Raw genomic sequence first — 20,026 nt, forward strand, 5'->3', positions numbered from 1 at the left:
ATCGAAAAAGTTTTGAGATACTCTGCCGGATCTCAAAACCAGAAAGGAAAACGCAGTTGTGAAAGTAGCCTTACTCCAGTTTTTGCACGCGGCCCCTCTACTGGTACCGTAGTTGCTTATTCTGGACTGCAGGTAATTGACATCGCTAACCACGATCACTTTCTACCCAGAACTGGCAAGAGCGGAATAAGACAACGAAAAAAATCAAAATTTTTTGCTCAAACATGGCATGAACCAAAATTGCGACTTTTTGATGCAAATGGAATGTTGAATGGGAAATTGTTACCTTGAATAGCACTGGATCAGAACAGTGTGCCAATATGATGATGGCGGGTGTCATCACCATTACATCGGGAGATAAAAGAGAATTATGAGGCAACCACAAAAGCAACAGTGTATAGTAATGACCGAATAAACACAAAGCTCTTCTAATTAGGGAGGAACATACTGTATTTGCCTGTTTGCCCTTAGTGACTATTCTGCTGGAGCAGAGGCCATGCAATAAAGTGATTTACCTGCTGAATTACGGTATGATGGAGTCTTGCACCTACTGGAAAACAAAAGAAAACTAATTCATCTTGATCGCGAGGCTTAAATCCACTTGCCCTTAAAATCACTTAAGTGTATTTCTTCTTTCAGAATGCATTTGGCTAAGTGAAATTCATGAGTCCAACTAAGCACAGGCAATACTTGACTCTGGGGAAGATGGCGCAACCCCCCCCCCCCCTCAGTTCATTCACTTATCCGGCCGGCTAGATGCCAGACAATACTGTGCCTGCCAGGTGCTGCATCTGATCAGTAGAGGAGCCAGACGCAGAACAGTCATGTCCTAGCTTTCTTTCTGGTTGTTGGCTGAAGTGATAAATGCGCCTTCAAGAACGGCATGTTGACGTGTAGGTACGTTTTACGCCGGTCTTGGATTTTCTTTTGCGCTGTTGGAGGATGCGCCTAATTTATGACGAGTCACATAGTGCATGATAAATTAGGCACGTCCTCTGGCAGCCTGTGCGCCTGGGATGAAAAACTACTCCACTCCCTGAGTGGAGTCGTTTTTCGCCAACCTTTGTTCCCTTTTCCAGGAGTAAATGTTAGTAAATTTGCCAAGGCCAATGTTTCAGCCCCTGTCAGGCTCCCACGACGCCGCAAAAATGCCTGTGCGATAAAAACTACAGTAGGGATGTCAGTAAATAACCCTCAATGTATTCAGTGGTGGTATGCGGTTGTATACAAGCCAGGTAGAGGGAAAACGACAATTAAACTTTTGCGGGTTTTTTTAAAATATTGATCTGAAATGTGTTAATATTTCTTGTTTTTGTTTTTTTATCTCTTTAACCCCTTAAGGACTGGGCCAATTTTCTTTTTTGCATTATGTTTACTTTTTTATTGTTTATGTATTTTTATGTGTAAGGCCCCTTTCACACAAACGAGTTTTCCGCATGGGTGCAATGCGTGAAGTGAACGCATAGCACCCGCACTGAATCCTGACCTATTCATTTTATTGGGTCTGTGTACAGGAGCGTTTTTTTTCACGCATCAGTTCTACTCAGCCCTAGCCCCATAGAAGTGGATGGGGCTTCAGTTAAAAACGCATCCGGAAGTGCAATTTGAATGCAATCGCAGACAAAACTGACTGAACTTGCTTGGAAAATGGTGCGAGTTTCACTGAATGCATCCTGAACGCATCCAAACCTACTCCGTCACGCTCGTGTGAAAGAGGCCTAAAAGTGGGTGATTAGAATTTTTAATACTTTTAATAGTTTTTTTTTTTAAACTTTTTTTTCATCTTTTTTTACTGTTAATTTTGTACTGCAATCTTCTGATCACTTGTTCCATAGATTGAATATTCACAGGCTGCCTGCCCCCAACTGGTTACCACCCCTCTGTACCCTTACTGCAGCAATTTGTTCATAACTTCTAGTAGAAATAATAAACAAATGTCACAACATACAGACATAAGAATAGATGCTCCAGAATTGTTATTACATGGGGAATGCATGAAGGTATTTAAACACGCATGTCAGGAGGTGACAGGTCCGGCCGGCTCGCGCTGTGAATATAACTCGCCGGCGCGAGCGCGCACGCCGAATCGAGCCGGCCAGCGCATGCGCAGTTACAAAATTATGCCCGGCTGACTGCGGGAGCCCAAGACGGGATTGTGCAGTCACAAGCGGCGCACCGCGCAGGCGCCAGACTGGCACGATCCCAAGGAATGGTAAATATGTAAATTATAGTCAAGAGGGGACGGGTAAGTGGCGGGCATTGCTTGACTTGAAGCAAAGAGGCCGCTGCCTCCTTGACTTCAAGCTCACTGCAAACAGAGCGCTCAGAGAGATTAAAAAAGCGTTTTTCACAAGTATGGATTGACGAATTTCTGGCTCACACACATAATCAATTACAGACTGGGGGCTGCTATAAGGTAATGCTGGCAGTTTTATATCACTTTTGGAGGTGACAGGTTCTCTTTAAATGCTGGCGCACTGCAGCTCAGCACCCATTTGGCTCCTGAGCTACAGTAACCCGGGTCATCCATTACACATTGAATGGAGCCTTCTGTTTCTGGCTCTGTCCACCGTATAGTTTGCGATAATGGCGGCTGCCCAAAACAGCTGATAGGTGTGGTGCCGGGTGTTGAACCTCCATTAACCTGATATCTAAGTACTGGAAAACCCCTTGAAAAGCTGTGACACTTTAGCATCTGTTGGCTCCTTCTGGCTTTTTATGGAGACTGCATTGTCAACCCTAGAGAATAAAGGACCAACAATTGTGACCACTGAAAAGCTGAGATGACACAAGGGTTAATGCTGTGATTCACTGTTAAAAGGGTTAATACTCAGGTTCACCACTTTAAAATGTTTACTGTAATGATACATTGGGAAACCCAAAAAGGTTATATATGGGCAAGAAGTAATTAATCTGGCAGTTATTGGTTGGATGCTGGGAGACAAGCTGGTCCTGCCCCCCGCTTGTAGAGTACGGAGTGTCTAGCCGACAGAGCTAGAGACGAGACCTGCTTTGGTGAGCTCTGCCAATTAAGGACAAAGAGAAGTCTTATCCAGGAAAACACTATTCCTGAGAGTGGAAAAGTACCAGAAAACAACCCTACAAAGGATTACAGGCACGTTTATGGCAATAGACTTGACTGCTTGTGGTAAGGGTTATTTGCTTATGGCGCCTGCCACACTTCTGAGACAGACTGGCCATGCAGATCTAGGCACTGCACCCTGCAGACTGGAAAATGCTGAAAGTATATTGAGGGTGATTGCATGTCTGTGGTTAATTTATAAAGACTGCATGGTGAATCTAGAGAGACTCAGAGAGGGCTACTATCATCATTGACGCCAACTATATAGAGTCTTTGGTAAAAGTCTACTCTGTGCAGTACCTGAGAACTGTGCTTGTTGTTTGCATTTACAGTCATGTGAAAAAATTAGGACACCCTTTGAAAGCATGTGGTTTTTTGTAACATTTTTAATAAATGGTTATTTCATCTCCGTTTCAACAATACAGAGAGATTAAAGTAATCCAACTAAACAAAGAAAACTGAAGAAAAGTCTTTTCAAGATCTTCTGTAAATGTCATTCTACAAAAATGCCTATTCTAACTGAGGAAAAAGATAGGACACCCTCACATGTATTCCCTCTTAAATTGGCTCAGATCTCACACAGGTATATCACACCAGGTGCACATAATTAGTAGATCGTTACTCTGCATGTTGAATGAGGCTTGCCCTATTTAAACCTCAGACATTTAGTTTGGTGTGCTCCTGACTGTTGAAGTGAGAGTGAGCACCATGGTGAGAGCAAAAGAGCTGTCAGAGGACTTCAGAAAAAAGATTGTAGCAGCCTATGAGTCTGGGAAGGGATTTAAAAAGATCTCAAAAGATTTTGAAATCAGCCATTCCACTGTCCGGAAGATAGTCTACAAGTGGAGGGCTTTCAAAACAACTGCCAACATGCCCAGGACTGGTCGCCCCAGCAAGTTCACCCCAAGAGCAGACCGCAAGATGCTAAAAGAGGTATCCAAAAACCCTAAAGTGTCATCTCGAGAACTACAGCAGGCTCTGGCTACTGTTGATGTAGAAGTACATGCCTCTACAATCAGAAAGAGACTGTACAAGTTTAACTTGCATGGGAGGTGTGCAAGGAGGAAACCTTTGCTTTCCAAGAGAAACATCGAGGCCAGACTGACATTTGCCAGCGATAAAGTTGACAAAGACCAGGACTTCTGGAATAATGTTCTTTGGACAGATGAGTCCAAAATTGAATTATTTGGACACAACAGCAGAGGACATGTTTGGCGTAAACCAAACACAGCATTCCAAGAAAAGAACCTCATACCAACTGTGAAGCATGGAGGTGGAAGTGTCATGGTTTGGGGCTGCTTTGCTGCAGCAGGACCTGGTCAGTTCACCATCATAGAATCCACGATGAATTCTACTGTGTATCAGAAGGTGCTTGAAGAACATGTGAGACCATCAGTTAGAAAATTAAAGCTGAAGCGGAACTGGACCATGCAACATGACAATGACCCAAAACATACTAGTAAATCAACCAAAGATTGGCTGAAAAAGAAGAAATGGAGAGTCCTGGAATGGCCAAGTCAAAGTCCAGATTTGAATCCCATTGAGATGCTGTGGGGTGACTTGAAAAGGGCTGTACGTGCAAGAAACCCCTCAAACATCTCACAGCTGAAAAAGTTCTGCATTGAGGAGTGGGGTAAAATTTCCTCAGACCGATGTCGAAGACTGGTAGATGGCTACAAGAACCGTCTCACTGCAGTTATTTCAGCAAAAGGAGGTAACACTCGCTATTAGGGGCAAGGGTGTCCTATCTTTTTCCTCAGTTAGAATAGGCATTTTTGTAGAATGACATTTACAGAAGATCTTGAAAAGACTTTTCTTCAGTTTTCTTTGTTTAGTCGGATTACTTTAATCTCTCTGTATTGTTGAAACGGAGATGAAATAACCATTTATTAAAAATGTTACAAAAAACCACATGCTTTCAAAGGGTGTCCTAATTTTTTCACAAGACTGTATACTGTAACTTCCATCATCTGCTCAGTAAAGAGAGAGACTTTATTCTAAGCACACGGGCCTGGTCATTGAATCCACCATCCATCCGCTGGCCCCTTACGCTTGCTCGCCTGCCTTGCACCCTGCTACACATCCACCTAATATCAGTGGCACCCCATTCACCACCAGGCAGATGCCCCAAAAGTCCAGGATTTGTCCCATGGAAAGAAATGTTGCACCCTCCACTACACAAGAGGGAGAGGGATTAGAAACTGTGATGACTACAACAGCTCTTGTTGCCACTCCTCTGCGGTCTGTCGTGCTGCGTTATCAAGTAGTAAAGATCTAGCCCCCATATCCAAAAAGCAGACAAAAGAACATAACCATAACTTCACTTGCTTAGAGCAGTACCTCTAAAGACTACTTACTGCAAAGAGTAAATTTAATGTTACTGAGTCAAATGTTGTGATTTATTGGTAAACACATTTCTTTATTCACTATGTACATATAATAATAGCCATGTATGGGCAATGTATAGTTAATATTGACAGACTGGTTAGGTTATCAGGGTGATGGACCAAGCCTTCTCCCCGATTAGAAGTCTAGTCTAAGCGGAGTTACAGTAAGGATGTGTGTGTGAAAGTTCCTGCAGAGTAAGCACAGGTCCAGAGAACCTCTGTCCCTGAGACCACAGCTGCTAAAGGAGCTACTCTACTACCAGAGTAACGCCGCATTCACATTACCAAGTAATGGCCATGCCCGAAGATCTGCAAAACACAGGCTCCGGCCATGTGCAAGTTCAATGGGTCCACGATCCGCAAGATGCAGTGAAAGATACGACATGTTCTATCTTTTGCAGCGGTAAGGCACAGACCTGGAAAACGGAAGCCCAGGTCCATGCCTCCATGCTGCAAAAGATAGAACATGTCCTTTCTTTTGCCACATCTTACGGATCGCGGACCTATTGAAGTCAATGGGTTCGCACCATGATGTGCAGATGTTCGCACCATGATGTGTGGATAAGCACAGGCATCACATGGTAATGTGAATGCCCCCTAACCCTGAAAGGAAAGGGTTTACATGTCTACAGACGGTCCAGAATCAATCAGGCCGTGCAAGCTTCAGACAGCAAGGTATTGCTAGTTTATGGCATAGAGACTTTGCTGCTGTAGAAAGTATTATTGCCTCTAGCACCTACCACACTTTGAGATGGACTTGCCATCTGTGCCTAAAATTTCTGTACCCCTCAGCCTGGGAACTGCAGAGTTAATAAGGATTGTGTAGCACACCTATGGTTTTATTAGGAAAACGTGGAGTGAGACTCAGGGGGTATTGCAACTACCATCATTGTTGCCAGGGCCGTCTTTAATATTGATTGGACCCTGGGCAAAAATGTACTTGGGCCCCCTGGATCCCGCCTTCCCACACCTTAGCAGGCAATCACGCCCTCCACCACAACACACACACAAGAAATCCACACATCTGGTAGAGTCCAGTGAATGACTGTAAATACTTCCAGTTATGAAGACTCCAGCGGCTCAGGATCAGTGCTCTGGGCAGCTGGGCTCAGGCTGGAAGTGGGCACCGCTCTGCAGGAAGGTGTCACGAGGGTATCGAGAACCACGCCTGACTCCGTTATACCCGGGGTCAGGAAGTCGCAGCGGTTGGCTGCACGCTCTATTTAAGATAGGACTGTTTTCCTTATGGTAGCTTTCTGGGTTTGCTTTGCAAACCCTTTTGGCTCACTCAGGGATCCGTAGCTCCTTCCCCTCAGCTGTTCCTTGTTCAGCACTCCCAGACCTCCTTATATTCCTCTCTCACACTTCTCTGGTTGCCAGAGATAGAGCTTCCTGCCTGGACATCTATTCTGACCTTCTGGAGCTGTGTTGCTGCGTTCTCTGGTAGTTGGTCCAGAACGCTACCTCCGGATCCCTGTTGGACCTTTTTGGTCTATTGTGGTCGCCCACCTGGGTGTATGTGTTTGTCTGTCCTCTCCCTGGTGTTTCCCTCTTAGTGATAGTGGTGCGGACTAGCGATCCCACCGGCCCGTTCACTATCTAGGGCTCATATTAGGGAAAGCCAGGGTTTAGGCACGTGATCGCCGCACGGGTGAGGAACCCGTCTAGGGACGTCAGGTGCCAGCCGCAAGGTGAGTTAGGGGTCACCACCTTTCCCTCTCCCTTGGGCAGGGCTTTCCCTGTTTTCCTCCCTGTGCATGACGTCGGTCATTACATTATCTCTGGCCCTTATTTTGTGTAGGTAAAAAAAATATATATATAAAAAAATATATATATATTTATATCTAAACATTTTTTTTTTTTTTTACCTATTCAGAATCCAGTATGGATCAAATTGCTGCTCTGTACAAACAATTTCATGGCCTGTCTTTGGAGGTGGCAGGATTGAAGGCGTCGGTCCTCCAGCAACAGCAGCGATTGCAACTGACTGCAAGCCCAGCGGTTGCTACTGGTAACCAGGTTGTTGCGGAACCCAAGGTCCCTCTCCTTGACAGATTTTCTGGGGGAAGGGACAAGTTTTTGACATTCCGTGAGGCCTGTAAGTTATATTTTAAACTGCGCCCTTACTCCTCTGGTAATGAAGATCAGCGGGTGGGGGTTGTTATTTCCCTGCTGCAGGGGGACCCGCAGTCCTGGGCGTTCTCTTTACCTACTGATTCCCAGGCTCTTCGGTCAGTGGATGAGTTTTTCGGGGCCTTGGGTCTCATATATGACGACCCTGACCGAGTCGCACTGGCTGAATCAAGATTACGGAGACTCCTACAAGGAGAGCGGCCGGTAGAGGAGTATTGCTCTGACTTCCGTAGGTGGGCTACGGATACCCAATGGAACGACCCGGCTCTCAGGAGTCAGTTCTGCTCTGGGTTATCCGAAAGGGTTAAGGATGCGCTTGCATTATATGAGACCCCCTTTTCCCTTGATGCGGTTATGTCCCTTTCTATCCGTATAGAGAGACGCCTTAGGGACAGGTTGAAAAAACCGGAGCAATAGGTAACCCCTCCCAAGCAGCAGTTAGTCTGTACGGACTTAGACGAGCCTATGCAGCTAAGAGGAACTACTCGTCAGGTCCGTCCTCCTGAGGCTCGCCGTAGGCGTGTTTTTTTTTTTTTTTTGTGGGGAGATGGGTCATTTCATTAATGTCTGTCCTTCTTTCCTCAGAAACAAAAGACCGTCGGAAAAACTACTAACCCCAGGCTGTGTGGAGGATGTCAGCCGGGGGGTATACGTTTCCTCCATACGTACATCGCAATTTGTGTTGCCAGCGGTTATTATTTTTGGTGATAAGACGGAGACTATTTCTTTCTTTCTAGACAGTGGAGCAGGGGTAAATTTGATAGATGCCCATTTTGCCCGCACTTTGGGTTTGTCTCTCTGTACTTTACAGAGACCCATTCCCATATTCGCTATTGATTCTGCTCCCCTGTCTCAGAGAAACCTCACCCCCATTGTTCATAATTTACACCTTCGGGTAGTGGACCACCATAACGAGATGCTTTCAGGTTATGTTCTGGAGGGGCTTGCCACTCCGGTAGTGCTGGGTCTTCCCTGGTTGGTAGCGCACAATCCAGTGGTGGATTGGCAGGCCAGGGAGATATTGGAGTGGAGTGAGCAGTGCAGAGAAAATTGCTTAAATAGAAATTGCTTAGTCGCCTCCATAACTACCCTACCTACATTTATTTCGGATTTTGAGGATGTTTTTTCTGAAAAGGGTTGTCAGAAGTTACCACCTCATCGTCCTTATGATTGCCCGGTTAACCTTATTCCCGGCGCAAAATTACCCAAGACCAGGTTATATAATCTTTCGGGTCCAGAGAGACAAGCCATGAAAGATTATATCTCCGAGAGCTTGGCTAAGGGACACATCAGACCCTCTTCTTCACCCGTGGCTGCAGGGTTTTTCTTCGTTAAAAAGAAAGATGGGGGCCTGCGTCCTTGCTTAGATTTTCGCAAATTAAATCGGATAACCATCCGAGACCCATACCCTCTTCCTCTCATTCCTGACCTGTTTAATCAGATTGCGGGTGCTAGGTGGTTCTCCAAACTTGATCTTAGGGGGGCCTACAATCTGATTCGTATTAAGGAGGGGGATGAGTGGAAGACAGCGTTTAACACCCCTGAGGGGCATTATGAAAATCTAGTTATGCCTTTCGGTCTGACCAATGCTCCTGCCGTCTTTCAACATTTCGTTAATGACATTTTTAGTCATCTAATCGGCAGGTTTGTGGTAATATACCTAGATGATATTTTAATTTATTCGTCTGATCTGAAAACACATGAGGTGCATGTCAGACAAGTACTGCAGGTCCTACGGACGAATGAATTATATGCTAAAATTGAAAAATGTGTCTTCGCCGTTCAGGAGATACAATTCCTGGGTTATTTTTTATCTGCTTCAGGTTTCCGTATGGATCCTAGGAAGGTCCAGGGAATTTTAGATTGGGATCTTCCTGAGAACCTCAAAGAACTACAACGGTTCTTGGGCTTCGCGAGTTTCTATAGGAAATTCATTAAAAATTATTCACTTATTGTAAAACCGCTTACTGACATGACTAGGAAGGGGACTGATTTTTCTAAAGGGTCTGACGCCGCTAAAGTTGCTTTTTCCTCTCTAAAAGAGAGGTTTACCTCAGCACCTGTACTAGTCCAACCTGATGTCTCTCAGCCTTTTATTGTTGAAGTCGATGCGTCAGAGGTGGGAGTGGGTGCGGTGCTGTCTCAGGGTCCGTCTCCTGGCAAATGGCGTCCTTGTGCTTTCTTTTCTAAAAAAAACTATCTGCAGCAGAAAAGAACTACGATATTGGCAATAGGGAACTATTAGCTATTAAACTTGCGTTTGAGGAGTGGCGTCACTTCCTAGAGGGGGCAGTCCACCCCGTCACTGTGATTACGGACCACAAAAATCTTCTGTACCTCGAATCAGCTAAGCGTCTCACCCCTAGACAGGCTAGGTGGTCGCTATTTTTTTTTACCAGGTTTAACTTTGTGATTACCTATCGTCCTGGGGCAAAGAACACCAAGGCTGATGCACTATCTCGTTGTTTCCCTGGAGGGGGTAATGTGAGTGATCCGGTACCCATTCTTCAAAGAGGAGTGGTTGTTTCTGCGGTACACTCTGTTTTGGAGGGGAAGGTGTTAGAGGCCCAGGGGGACGCCCCGGTCTCTTGCCCCTCAGAGAAATTTTTGTACCGTTGAACTTACGTTTCGAATTATTAAAGGAACATCATAATTCGGCACTTGCTGGGCACCCGGGTAGTAAAGCAACCTTGGAGCTATTGTCTCGTCGTTTTTGGTGGCCAAGGTTGCGTCAGGATGTATTGGATTTTGTGTCTTTCTGTTCTACCTGTGCGCGCGCAAAAGTTTCACATACACGTCCTGCAGGGTCTTTATTACCACTCGTCATTTCCAATAGACCGTGGACACATCTGTCAATGGATTTTATCACTGACTTACCTTTGTCTGCGGGTAAAACTGTTATTTTGGTAGTAGTGGACAGGTTTAGCAAAATGGTACACTTCATTGCGTTACCCGCACTACCTAATGCTAAGACTCTTGCTCAGGTATTCGTCAGTGAAATCGTGAAGCTTCACTGGGTCCCCTCCGATGTGGTTTCGGATCGGGGTACCCAGTTTATTTCTAAATTTTGGAAAGCTTTTTGTTCCCGTTTGGGGGTACACTTGTCCTTTTCCTCAGCTTTCCATCCTCAGTCGAATGGACAGACTGAGTGTACCAACCAAAACCTTGAGACATATCTAAGATGTTTTGTGTCTGAAAACCAAGAGTTGTGGTCATCATATTTACGGTTAGCTGAGTTTGCCATAAATAATCGTCGTCAGGAATCCACTGGCAAGTCACCATTTCTTGGTGCATATGGTTTTCATCCCCAATTCTGTACTTTCAAAGAGGGGGGGTCTTCTGGGGTTCCCGAAGAGGAACGGTTTTCGTCATCTCTTTCATCGGTATGGCAGAAGGTGCAAGCTAACTTGAAAAATATGGGAGGTAAATACAAATGCATGGCTGATAAGAGACGGTCGCCTGGTCCGGACCTAGGAGTGAATGACTATGTGTGGTTGTCTACTAGGAATATTAAATTGAAGGTTCCCTCTTGGAAACTGGGTCCTAGGTTTATTGGCCCTTACAAAATTGTAGCCATCATCAACCCCGTGGCTTTTCGCCTGGAGTTACCTCAGACTTTTAAAATTCATAATGTTTTTCATAAGTCGTTACTCAAAAAATATGTTCCACCTCTAGAACCATCACTGCTGCAACCCCCTCCTGGATGGTAATCTAGAATTTCAGATATCCAAAATTGTTAATTCTCATCGGGTCCGCCGCTCTCTTCAATATCTGGTGCATTGGAGAGGTTACGGTCCCGAGGAAAGAATGTGGGTTCCTGCGTCTGAGGTAAACGCCGACAGGTTAGTTAGGGTTTTTCATGCCTCTCATCCTGAGAGACCTGGTCCTGAGTGTCCGGAGGCCCCTCGTAGAGAGGGGGGTACTGTCACGAGGGTATCGAGAACCACGCCTGACTCCGTTATACCCGGGGTCAGGAAGTTGCAGCGGTTGGCTGCACGCTCTATTTAAGATAGGGCTGTTTTCCTTATGGTAGCTTTCTGGGTTTGCTTTTCAAACCCTTTTGGCTCACTCAGGGATCCGTAGCTCTTCCCCTCAGCTGTTCCTTGTCCAGCACTCCCAGACCTCCTTATATTCCTCTCTCACACTTCTCTGGTTGCCAGAGATAGAGCTTCCTGCCTGGACATCTATTCTGACCTTCTGGAGCTGTGTTGCTGCGTTCTCTGGTAGTTGGTCCAGAGCGCTACCCTCCGGATCCCTGTTGGACCTTTTTGGTCTATTGTGGTCGCCCACCTGGGTGTATGTGTTTGTCTGTTTTGTCTGTCCTCTCCCTGGTGTTTCCCTCTTAGTGATAGTGGTGCGGACTAGCGATCCCACCGGCCCGTTCACTATCTAGGGCTCATATTAGGGAAAGCCAGGGTTTAGGCACGTGATCGCCGCACGGGTGAGGAACCCGTCTAGGGACGTCAGGGCAGTCAGGTGCCAGCCGCAAGGTGAGTTAGGGGTCACCACCTTTCCCTCTCCCTTGGGCAGGGCTTTCCCTGTTTTCCTCCCTGTGCGTGACGTCGGTCATTACAGAAGGAGACCAGGGCTCGGCTCACCCTAGCGTTACAGTGCACCCCAGCACCCCACAGTATGCAGTATAGCACCCTGTAGTATACAGCAACCCACAGTATGCAGTATAGCACCCTATAGTATACAGCACCCCACAGTATGCAGTATAGCACCCTATAGTATACAGCACCACACAGTATGCAGTATAGCACCTTACACTATACAGTACCCTACAGTATATAGTAGAGCAGTATAGCAACCCACAGTATACAGCACCCCACAGTATACACGATACAGCCCCCACACTATACAGTACAGCAGTATAGAACTCCACAATATACAGCACCCACAGTATACAGCCCCCCACAGTATACAGTACAGCAGTATAGCACTCCACAATATACAGCACCCACAGTATACAGCCCCCCACACTATACAGTACAGCAGTATAGCACTCTACAATATACAGTATACAGCCCCCCCACAGTATACAGTACAGCAGTATAGCATTCCACAATATGCAGTATAGCATTCCACAATATACAGTATACAGGCCCCGCAGTATACAGGCCCCCACACTATACAGGCCCCCACAGTATACAGCCCCCCACACTATACAGGCCCCCACAGTATACAGCCCCCCACACTATACAGCCCCCCACAGTATACAGGCCCCCACAGTATACAGGCCCCCACAGTATACAGCCCCCCACAGTATACAGCCCCCCACAGTATACAGGCCCCCATACTATACAGCACCCCACTATACAGTAGTTTACAGTATATTAGCATAACAGCCCCTGTCACCTTTTTCTGATGTAATTTTCACAAAAAAAGCTCCACAGTTAAGGCAAACTTCTGTCACAACACTCCTGGTAGGACCTTGATGACCTCATAGCCATGTGACCAGTAATATTGCTAGGTTACTGGTCACATGGTGATGATGTCATCTAAGGTCCTAGAGAATCACAGCTCTCACAGTACGCTGCAGTGCTGGCAGGCATGGCATGGCAGCACCCCCTGTGTAGCTGACAGCCTGACACCCGGGGCAGTGGCTAGCAGGAACAACTGGGCCCAGGGCAGCTGCCCCTTTTGCCCCTTGGTAAAGACGGCCCTGATTGTTGCAGACGTTTACTGCTATACAGTGAGGAACAGAAGTATTTGAACACCCTGCGATTTTGAAGTTCTCCCACTTAGAAATCATGGAGGAGTCTGAAATTCACATTGTAGGTGCATTCCCACATTGTAGGTGCATAAATAAAAAAATCAGGAAATCACATTGTATGATTTTTAAAGAATTTATTTGTCTTGCACTGCTGAACATAAGTATTTGAACACCTGACAAACAGCAAGAATTCTGTCTCTCAAAGACCTGTTACTGTGCCTTTAAAAAGTCCACCTCTATTCCACTCATTAATCTAACTTAGCAGCACCTGTCTGAGCTCTATAAAGACCCCTGTCCACCCCACAGTCAGTCAGATGCCAACTACTACCATGGGCAAGACCAAAGAGCTGTCAAACGACATCAGAGACAGAATTGTTGACTTCCACAAGGCTGGAAAGGGCTACGGGGCAATTGCCAAGCAGCTTGGTGAAAATAGATCAACTTTTGGAGCAATTGTTAGAAAATGGAAAAGGCTAAAGACGACTGTCAGTCTCCATCGGACTGGGGCTCCATGCAAGATCTCACCTCGTGGGGTATCACTGATGATAAGAAAGGTGAGGAATCAGCCCAGAACTACAAGGGAGGAGCTGGTCAATGACATGAAGAGAGCTGGGACCACAGTTTAAAAAGTCACTGTTGGTAGAACACTACGCCATCATGGTTTAAAATCATGCATTGCACAGAAGGTTCCCCTGCTCAGGTCATCACATGTCCAGGCCCGTCTGAAGCTTGCCAATGACCATCTGGATGATCCAGAGGAGGCATGGGAGAAAGTCATGTGGTCAGATAAGACCAAAGTAGAACTTTTTGGTCTAAACTTCACTCGTCGTGTTTGGAGGAAAAAGAAGGATGAGTTGCATCCCAAGAACACCATCCCTACTGTGAAGCATGGGGGTGGTAACATCATGCTTTGGGGGTGCTTTTCTGCGAAGGGGACAGGACGACTGCACTGTATTAAGGAGAGGATGAATGGGGCCATTTATTGTGAGATTTTGAGCAACAACCTCCTTCCCTCAGTCAGAGCATTGAAGATGGGTCGTGGCTGGGTCTTCCAACATGACAACGACCTGAAGTACACAGCCAGGATAACCAAGGAGAAGCATATCAAGGTTCTGGAGTGGCCTAGCCAGTCTCCAGACCTAAATCCTATAGAATATCTTTGAAGGGAGCTAAAACTCTGTGTTACTCAGCGACAGCCCCGAAACCTGACAGATCTAGAGGAGATCTGTGTGGAGGAGTGGGCCAAAATCCTTGCTGCAGTGTGTGCAAACCTGGTGAAGAACTACAGGAAACGTTTGACCTCTGTTATTGCAAACAAAGGCTTCTGTACCAAATATTAACACTAATTTTCTCAGGTGTTCAAATACTTATGTTCAGCAGTGCAAGACAAATAAATTATTCAAAAATCATGCAATGTGATTTCCTGAATTTTTAAAAAAAATTCTGTCTCTCAGAGTGGGAATGCACCTACAATGTGAATTTCAGGCCCCTCCATGATTTCTAAGTGGGAGAACTTGCAAAATCGCAGGGTGTTCAAATACTTATGTTCCTCACTGCATGTACTACTACTCTCATCATTCTCACCAACGAGGCCTGATTATTGCCTACCATCTGTTGGCCTCTGCTTCTGCACTCCTGCCTCGCACCCTGCGAGGCAACATCAAGGGTATCCCACCTAACACTACGCAGGAGATCCCAAAAGTCAACAGTGTGCCCCGAGGGGAGAAAGGGCTTGCTGCACTGATAAAGACTCTCTCTTGATAAAGACTCAACCTAGAGTAAAATGTCTAATTTTGGCTTTATTGTACTACTATTGCACTCCTACTGCTCCTGACTAAATCCAGAACCGGGCTGGTATATACTAATATCTCAGAATTCCTTGGATTTTCCAAACCAGACGACCTCTTTAAAGACCGGGGCAAAGACAAGTAGGTGTGTATCTGATGGTGCTTTTGTGGTCCTCCACTGGGGTAGCGGTGAGGCTCTTCGTCCACCGCATTGCAGCATGTAAATATACCCTCACACTCCTGTATGAAGAAGTGAATTACATTTTAGCAAATGGCCTGCGCAGCTTATTGAATTTCTCTTTCTTTCTTTCCCTGGGGCTAACACGTTTTCTTTAGCAATTTTTAAGTGTTTAAATATGTAAGAAAGGTAATATTGTACAGTATATATTATTCAGAATATCAAAGATCATTCCCATCTCTGCCGAGTTCTGCTGTTATACCAGCAGGCATTGTGTAGTCTTTGCTAGGATATTTTGTGACCAGTGATTTCACCGTACAGTCACAATACTTTATTAGAACGGGAATTTAAAAAAATAATAATTGCAGTAACTTCATGATGTAAGATACTGGATTTTGTCTCAAAACCTGAACATTCTGGTGCAAATGCATTAAAAAAGCAAAACATGGAAACAGGCCAGTACAAGTCATTGGCTCGTGCTATTCCCACTTTTCTCCATTAAGGGTTAAGCTGCAATACCAGCCTGTGAACAGATGTGGCACTATTTTTAGAAGAAAAATACACTTTTTTTTATTCTTGTCAACCCTTTTAAAGAGAACCTGTCACCATGAAAATGCAGTGCAATCTGTAGGCAGCATGTTATAGAGCTGAGCACATTGATATCTAGTTTTGTGGGAAAAGATTAAATAAAAATGTATTTGTTTAAACCCCTGCACTTTCTGTGCTTAAAGGCTATGTACAACTTGGGAGGCAATTTTTTTAAATTATTGCATTGTACTTATTTTGAGCTAAAAATATTTTTTTCATTTGCTCTTTATTAAAAATATGGAAACCGTTTTCTACCCTGCAGACCAAATATGATCTCCCCCCCTCCTCCAACTTCTTTTATATCCATATATATATATATACACCAATAATGAATGACTCACAGAAGTGAGTACCCGTGCCAAGCCTGCACGTGAAGTTAAACACCAAAAAAGAAAAATGGGGCTAGCACAAATAGTAATGGATATAAACTTTATTATACACTGCGTGCAGAATTATTAGGCAAATGAGTATTTTGACCACATCATCCTCTTTATGCATGTTGTCTTACTCCAAGCTGTATAGGCTCGAAAGCCTACTACCAATTAAGCATATTAGGTGATGTGCATCTCTGTAATGAGAAGGGGTGTGGTCTAATGACATCAACACCCTATATTAGGTGTGCATAATTATTAGGCAACTTCCTTTCCTTTGGCAAAATGGGTCAAAAGAAGGACTTAACAGGCTCAGAAAAGTCAAAAATAGTGAGATATCCTGCAGAGGGATGCAGCACTCTTAAAATTGCAAAGCTTCTGAAGCGTGATCATCAAACAATCAAGCGTTTCATTCAAAATAGTCAACAGGGTCGCAAGAAGCGTGTGGAAAAACCAAGGCGCAAAATAACTGCCCATGAACTGTGAAAAGTCAAGCGTGCAGCTGCCAAGATGCCACTTGCCACCAGTTTTGCCATATTTCAGAGCTGCAACAGCACTGGAGTGCCCAAAAGCACAAGGTGTGCAATACTCAGAGACATGGCCAAGGTAAGAAAGGCTGAAAGACGACCACCACTGAACAAGACACACAAGCTGAAACGTCAAGACTGGGCCAAGAAATATCTCAAGACTGATTTTTCTAAGGTTTTATGGACTGATGAAATGAGAGTGAGTCTTGATGGGCCAGATGGATGGGCCCGTGGCTGGATTGGTAAAGGGCAGAGAGCTCCAGTCCGACTCAGACGCCAGCAAGGTGGAGGTGGAGTACTGGTTTGGGCTGGTATCATCAAAGATGAGCTTGTGGGGCCTTTTCGGGTTGAGGATGGAGTCAAGCTCAACTCCCAGTCCTACTGCCAGTTTCTGGAAGACACCTTCTTCAAGCAGTGGTACAGGAAGAAGTCTGCATCCTTCAAGAAAAACATGATTTTCATGCAGGACAATGCTCCATCACACGCGTCCAAGTACTCCACAGCATGGCTGGCAAGAAAGGGTATAAAAGAAGAAAATCAAATGACATTGCCTCCTTGTTCACCTGATCTGAACCCCATTGAGAACCTGTGGTCCATCATCAAATGTGAGATTTACAAGGAGGGAAAACAGTACACCTCTCTGAACAGTGTCTGGGAGGCTGTGGTTGCTGCTGCACGCAATGTTGATGGTGAACAGATCAAAACACTGACAGAATCCATGGATGGCAGGCTTTTGAGTGTCCTTGCAAAGAAAGGTGGCTATATTGGTCACTGATTTGTTTTTGTTTTGTTTTGAATGTCAGAAATGTATATTTGTGAATGTTGAGATGTTATATTGGTTTCACTGGTAAAAATAAATAATTGAAATGGGTATATATTTCTTTTTTGTTAATTTGCCTAATAATTATGCACAGTAATAGTCACCTGCACACACAGATATCCCCCTAAAATAGCTAAAACTAAAAACAAACTAAAAACTACTTCCAAAAATATTCAGCTTTGATATTAATGAGTTTTTTGGGTTCATTGAGAACATGGTTGTTGTTCAATAATAAAATTAATCCTCAAAAATACAACTTGCCTAATAATTCTGCACTCCCTGTAGTCTCAATACGAGACAAAATACAATAAAATACAGGTAAAAGACAATGTAATGGTGGATAGAAAACACACAGGACGACGTGGGACACCACTAATCACTCAACATATCAAGGCTGGAAAGATCGTATAAATATCATATGATGTATACATAACCCCAGATAGGTGTCTAGTGCATATAACCAGCCAAAGCTATAAGGACAGAGTAAAAATCAGATACAGTACAGAGAGGTATAAAGTGCGTAGTGCAAATCTAACAGAGTACATCGATCTATTATACTGGACTGTCCACTATAAAGCCATAAAGTAAATACCTGAGTGGTGAACCAGAAAAGCCCCAACGCACGTTTCATGTAAGCTTCTTCAGGGGGGAAGAGCTTTGGCTGGTTATATGCACTAGACACCTATCTGGGGTTATGTATACATCATATGATATTTATACGATCTTTCCAGCCTTGATATGTTGAGTGATTAGTGGTGTCCCACGTCGTCCTGTGTGTTTTCTATCCACCATTACATTGTCTTTTACCTGTATTTTATTGTATTTTGTCTCGTATTGAGACTATAATAAAGTTTACATCCATTACTATTTGTGCTAGCCCCATTTTTCTTTTCTTTTATATCCAGATTAGTCACTTCGCCCAGTCCATTTTTTCAGGGGTCACAGTTTCCCTTCCGACTCCCTTTCAACGCCTTTGCAGGGAAGGGATCCATGCGAAAGGTCTAATTTCTGAGATTTACTCCATATTGCCAACTCCCTTCCCTGATTGGGTTCAAAGGCATTCCTAGATGGTGCGGTGGGAGGAATATCTGGGGAGGGCCTTACCGGACTCACTCTGGCACCTTATATGGAGGAGGGCAGCGAAATCCTCTATGTCGGTACTTCACCAGGAGAACCAATATAAAATCTTAATGTACTGGTATCACACTCCTGACCTCCTCCATAGAATGAATCCAGTCCCTGGAGAAGCAGCTTACATAGGGGTACATTGCCTCATATTTTTTGGGACTGTCCCAAGATATGCCCCTACTGGAACGGAGTAGGTGCCCTCCTGAGTAATATCTTTGGAATTGAAATCGGACCTGATCCTATGTCCTTCCTGCTCAATGTGGTCCCTATCCAAGTTAAAAAACATGCACTCAAGCTATTGCTACTGATACTAACAGCAGCTCGTTGTCTAATCTCCCGAGCTTGGAAAAGCTCCGAACCACCACGGGTCTCTGATTTGTATGCTAGGGTGATGGAGGCCCAAACAATGGAGTACTCCACTGCTATGTTTTAGGACAAAATGGAACTCTTCAACGCCATATGGGACCTATAGGATAATTACTGGGCCACTAGGCAACCTTGACGATCTCATGTGAAAGGAACATTCCCCCCCCCCTTCCCATTATGTCTTTGTATATGTTATTTGTCTTGTCTGTTGGGTATTTGTTAGGTTAAGCATTATTGGCTGAGAAGCTCCGGGCTTTTGGGTCTTTAAGGCTCTCCCGCTACTACCTGATGTCTTTTTGTTTAGGATACACTGCTTAGTAGTCCTTCTTCGGACTGATTACAGATAGACACAGTCTCCATTAGTTCACTTTATTGCTTTATTTCTGCTCGGTCTCTCATTTTCCATCACTGACTATCATCAAGTGATACAAACGCTCATTCAATATGTATGTGATGTATTTCATGTTTCATACTTACTTTGTACTTTTGTGCATTATTCTATTGTAAAAGTGTATTTTCATTTCTGTTTTATTTAATAATAAATATACAATTATAAAAAATAAAAAAAATATGGAAACCTTTTGTGTACATACCTGAGATGTTGTAGCAGCAGCCTGTGGATTTTCTGTCTTTTCCGTCATTTGGGGAGCTGACGGGCTCATTATCTCTGCTTTCTGACATTATAAACACTCATATTAGTACTTATCTGACTGATAAGAATGTGGCTTAAATAAGTGTTTATGACCTCTTAGAGATGAGGTTTATTAGATGACCGGCACAACGTGAAAGTGAAAGTACCAGTCACACAGTTAGAAAAACTGTTAAACCTTTGCGACAAAACAATTCAGCAGTTTTAATAAAGGCCAATCGAAAATAAGATTTTTAGCCAAAAATTAGTAAAATGCAATCATAAATAAAAATTGCCTCTGAAGGTGTACCTTGC

The sequence above is a fragment of the Bufo bufo genome, chromosome 5, assembly GCF_905171765.1.
Source record: "Bufo bufo chromosome 5, aBufBuf1.1, whole genome shotgun sequence".
NCBI lineage: Eukaryota > Metazoa > Chordata > Amphibia > Anura > Bufonidae > Bufo > Bufo bufo.